This window comes from Pleurodeles waltl, chromosome 1_1 (genome assembly GCF_031143425.1).
Source record: "Pleurodeles waltl isolate 20211129_DDA chromosome 1_1, aPleWal1.hap1.20221129, whole genome shotgun sequence".
NCBI lineage: Eukaryota > Metazoa > Chordata > Amphibia > Caudata > Salamandridae > Pleurodeles > Pleurodeles waltl.
In genome coordinates this window covers 342,222,846-342,228,600 of record NC_090436.1, presented here as the reverse complement: position 1 = coordinate 342,228,600, position 5,755 = coordinate 342,222,846, and positions in this window count along the sequence as shown.

Sequence of the window (5,755 nt, the reverse complement as noted above, 5' to 3'; positions counted from 1 at the left end):
AATGCAGGTGTTGAATGTTGTGGTTGCAGTTACACAGAGAAGAATAAAGTTGTGTAATGCATAGCTCTGTGTGGGGCATATTCATTGGCAGGTACCTAGGCTCGGGAAGACATCACAGCTGGTGTTGAGGATGGGATAAGTTACCCAACGTTTGACAGTGCTTTCCCAGAGTGCTTTCGTGGTCTAAGCAAACTACTATTATGGGCCACATGTGCCTCAGTCAAAGTGCAGAATTGATGTTTGCCGTATGTGGAGTCAAAGTGAAACTCCAGCCAGTGTGAAGCTTTTGAAGATAAAGAAAGCTTCACTGAAAGTTTGCATTGTTGACCAAGAAGCTACCAGCATGGCCATAGAGAGAGGTACCACATTGCTATACAGTATGAAGCTATGCAGTGAATGAAGTTATAATGCTAAAGGCAGAAACAAACATATACAGAAAAGAGTATTAGCTGACAGAACAGGTGTAGGAAAGTAGCCTCTTTCTAGCTTGGTTACCCCCACTTGTGGCCTGTTTGTCAGTGTGTTTGACTGTATCTACTGGGATCCTGCTAATCAGGACCTCAGTAGTTGTGCTCCCTCTCTTAAATTATGGTTGTTGCACACTGGTAGCCCAGTATTTCACCCACAATTGGCATACTGGTGTCCACTTGTAAGTCACTAGTTTATGGTGCTTAGGTACCGAGGGCATTGGGGTTCCAGGGGATCTCTATGGGCTGCAGCATATCTTTTGCCACCCAATAGGGAGCCCATGTAAAGGATTCTGCAAGACTGGCATTGCAGCCTGCATGAAAAGGTGCATGCACTCTTTCACTGCCATTTACAATGCACCAGGTCACTTATAAGTCACCCCTATAACAGGCCCTCCAACCCTGAGGGCAGGATGCAGAGTACCTGTGTGTGAGGGCACCCCTGCACTAGCAGAGGTGCCCCCACAACCTCCAGGATCATTTTTCTGGACTTCGTGTGCACGGGGATGCCAATTTACGCGTGTACTGGACATAGGTCACTACCTATGTCCAGCTACATAATGGTAACTCCGAACATAGGCATGTTTGGTGTCAAACATGTTGGAATCATACCAAAAGGCTTTTTCAAGAACTGGTTGTATGATTCCATGCACTCTGGGGGTTCCTTAGAGGATCTCCAGTATTGCCAATCCAGCCTTCTGAGGTTTTCCAGGCAACCCCAGCTACTGCCACCTCTCAGACAGGTTTCTGCCCTCTTTTTGATTGTGCAGCTCAAGCCCAGGAAGGCAGAACAAAGGATTTTCTTTGGGAGAGGAGTGTTACACCCTCTCGCTTTGGAAATAGGTGTTACAAGCTTGGGAGGGGTAGCCTCCCCAAGCCACTGGAAATGCTTTGAAGGCCACATTTGGTGCCCTCCTTGCATAATCCAGTCTACACTGGTTCAGGGAACCCTAGTCCCTGCTCTGGTGCAAAACTACAAAGAAAAGGGGAGTGACCACTCCCCTGTCAATCACCACCCAGGGGTGGTGCTGAGAGTTCCTCCACAGGGTCCCTGGGTTTTGCCATCTTGGATTCCAAGTTGGCAGGGAACTCTGGGAGCAACTGAGTGGCCAGTGCCAGAAGGTGACATCAGAGCCCTCTCCAGATAGATCCTTCCCTTTTTAGCTGACCAATCCCCCTTTCAGGGCTATTTAGGGTCTCTCCTTTGGGTGGTTCTTCAAATATGGATTTTAAGACTCCAGCAGGAATCCTCTGCATCCTTTACTTCACCTTCTCACCAAATAAACTTCATCTGGACCCTCCAGGAACTCTACAAACTGCAACAAAGAAGAAAAGACAACTTCTGCAACATTGTATCTTCAGCTCCTGCCAGCAACTGCAACTATTTCCCAGTCGTGCATCCTCATAGGACAACCTGTCTTCAGCCTGCACCAGAAGAATGAAGGAATCTCCCTTGAAGTGAAGGAGGCACTCGTCTGCTTCAGCAGGCACCTCTCTGCAATGACATCCAGCTGCGTGGGTCCTCTCTCCTGACAAGTTGCATGGATCCTGCATCACAGGTGGTAGAATGAAGTTGTCCCGATGGTCCTGACATCCTACTGTCCAACTTTGGTGGAGGTAAGAGCCTGCCTTTCCACGAAAGATAGTACCCCTGTGCACGGCGTGTTTTGCAGTTGCCGAGGTTTGTTGGCATTCTTCCATGAAGTTCTTCATGCACCATGCAGCTCTGGCTCCCAGCACTCTATCCTGTGATGCACGGCTTCCTGAGTGGTTCTCTGGCGGTGTGGGATCCTTTGTTGTAGTGCTGCATGGGCCTCCTTTTGCACCTTCTTTGTCCCCGGGCTGTGGGACTCCTCTGGGCACTGCCTGGTCTTCTGTGGGCTCTCTGGGTTGCTGAGAGCCCTCTATGACTCTCCCTCCTGGGCAGAGTTCACCAGGACCCTTCTGGTCTGGGTACCCCCATTTTCTGCTAACTCCAAGCTTTGCGTGTGCCAAGATTGTGGCAAAATCCAGCAACGCAAACCAGACTGCAATATTTCATCCAGCGTGGGACATCATCTGCACCAACCAGGAACCAGCATCCATCTTCTTGGGAGCAGTACTGACTGTTGTTCTTCACTGGTGGTTCCTCTTTTGCACCTTCATCCTGGTTAGCAGGGGCTCCTGTTCTCCCTGAACTCTTCTGTGCTTCTTGGACTTGGTCCCCTTCTTCCACAGGTCTTCAGGTCCAGGAATCTACTGTTGGTTTCTTGCAGTCTCTTCTGGTTCTTCCATAATCTTCTTTCTTGTATTCTTGTGTGTTCTAGACAACTTACTGTGGTTTACTCGTGCTTTCCTGGGCTTTGGGATGGATTCTATTACTTACCTTTGGTGTTTTCTAATACTCCCAGCACCCCTCCACGCACTACACTTGCCTGAGTGGGAAACCGTAATTCGCATTCCACTTTCTTTGTATATGGTTTGTGTTCCCTTTAAGCCCATTTCTAACTATTGGTATTTTTCACTATTTGCACAGTTTTCTAACTGTACTGTACATCATTTGTGTATTACGTACCCCCTAAGGAAGTATAGTCTCTATAATAGTTTTGGCATTTGTGTCACCAAGGTAAAGTACATTTATTTTTGTAACACTGAGTATTTTCTTTCATGTGTGTGAGTACTGTGTGACTATAGTGGTATTGTATGAGCTTCGCATGACTCCTAAATAAGTCTTGGCTGCTCAGGTACAGCTACCCCTAGAGAGCCTGGCTTCTAGACACTGCCTACATTTCACTAATAAGGGATACCTTGTATAAGGTGTGAGTACTTTAGGTACCCACTGCAAACCAGGCCAGACTCCTACAACAGGTGATAACAAAGCATACTGTTGCTACACTTACCAGATCCTCAAGCAGAAGAGCTATATGACTTCAGTGGTGGGCGAGGAGACCCAAGAGGAAGCGCAAGGGTTGTGCTAACTGAGCTGTCCATATCTGAAGCAGCAAGCAGAATAGTCAAAGGCTGTTTTTCCAATGGAGACCAAGAAAGAAGCCACATTTCCCACAGTTTCAAAAGATGACACAGAGGCCAGCATGTCACATGGCCTGGTTGGTAATATGAATGGAACAGGTCCTGATGGATGGCAAATGAAGCTAGAATGAACATAATGTCAGTAAGTCCTACACATGGTTATAACACTGCTGCCTTTCTGAAACCACCAACACCACATGATACTGCCAAAAAGCAAATTATTGGCAATAGATGGACTGCTTGGATAGAGAATGTTGACAATTTCATTGATGCTCTAGAAGAAACATATAACAAAAATAGTATCAAAATCATGAAGAATCTTGCTGCTGAAGGTGTAAAAGTAGTCATAAAGAAAATACAGCGAGCTGATGAAGTTACATACTGTGGAATTAAAAAAGTCTTGAATCTCAAGTTCAATACAATGCTGAATGTAGATTATCAAAAGTACATTTTTAGTCAAGAATGACAACGAGCTGCTGTACCCATAGACAAATTTGTTGAGAGACTCGGTATACTCATCAAACACTGGAAGTTTAATTAATTTAATGATGAGGAAGCAATACATCTCAAACTTATTGACCGTTGCAGAAACTTTTAGTCTGAAGCAAGTTCTCATGGCTGCCAGAGCATGCCGATCAACAAGCTGCTCAAATAGAGGCCAGAGGTGCACAAAATAAGTCAGTCATAAATATTGAACATCAAGCAGAAACACGAAGTTGAGGGACACAAGGTGATGTCTCAAATGAAAAAAAAATTGTGATTCAGGTGTAGATTGTAATTTCGACACAAAGGAAAATGTCATGCCATGAGACAGATTTGCAACGGCTGGGGAAGGAGACTATTTTGTAATGGTTTGCAAGGCGAATGGAAAAGTAAGTGCATCTGACGAGGAGACAAAATGGTCAACTAACTGTTCCAGAAATTATGTTTGACACACGCCCACAAAGCCAGGCACCCAAAACCAACACCCAGTGAAGTTGATTGTCATCTAAATCATCAACATCAATATCAAGCGAAAGTGAGGAAGATGATTTTGCAATATCAATGTTTATCTCAGAAAAATGTGCACATGTTGGACTGGCCACATGTGAAGAAAATGACCTTTCAAAGAAAAGTGAACATGGAAAACCACCAAAGTTGTTCAAGCATTGTCCAATGATTACACTGAAAATAAACATCTGTTCAATACCATTCATTATCAATAGTGGTGCATCAATAAATTATATGCCTGAGGAAAAATGCAACAAATTATGCCCATTGCCACAAATGACGTCATCAAAAACTAGAGTATACATATGGGCTACATTGACAGCCTTGAAAAGTAAAGGTTCATTCATAGCTACAATGAAACACAAGAAAAGAAAAGTGCAAGCAATCATCCACGTGATTCAAGTGACATCATAAAGTGCCTGTTTTCTGCACAGCTGCTACTAGCTGAAATACAACATGAATGCTCATCATGCAATAGTAAGTCAGTCCCCTTTACTGCTTCATGGGTTAGGAAAACTTAAGACTAGGAAAGTACAATTGCATATTAATGAAGATGTCCATCCTGTTGCTCAAAGACACAGAAGAATTGCATTTCATTTACAAGAAGCTATTGAAAATGAACTTGAATCATTATTTAAATGTGATATCATTGAGCGTTCTACTGTTCTGATGCTATAGGTTTCTCCCATATTGGTAGTGCCCAAAAAGGAGAATGAAGGATCTGTACACATCTGCGTGGATGTGCATAAAGCAAACAAGGCAAATGAAGGAGAACGACATCCAGGTCTGCACATTGCTAACATGCCAACACAATGGCACAAAGGTCTTCTCTCTCCTGGATTTAAATAAAGGGTATCAACATTTGGAACTCCAGGAGAAGTGTGAGTACATTGCAAACTTTTCTACACATATTGGTCTGTTTCAATACAAAAGTGTAAGTTTTAGTGTATTGTCAAATGGAGAGATTTTTCAAGATGTAATTAGACGTATCATACAGCATGTCATGAATGCGTTCAATTATAGCGATTGCATATTAGTTTTTGGTGCTAGACAGAAGGTGCACGATAAAGCTCTTGGGCAAGTGTGTCATTCAATTGTTGATGCATGGTCAATGCTAAATACTGAGAAATGTGAAATAAATAAGACAAAACTAAAATTCTTTAGCAATGTCTTTTCTGATGGGAGCATGACACCAGATCCAGCTGAAGTGCAAGCATTGTCATCTGCCAGCCCCCCATAAGATGTTCATGTCTTGGCATGGCAGTTACTGTTCCAGATACATACAATAC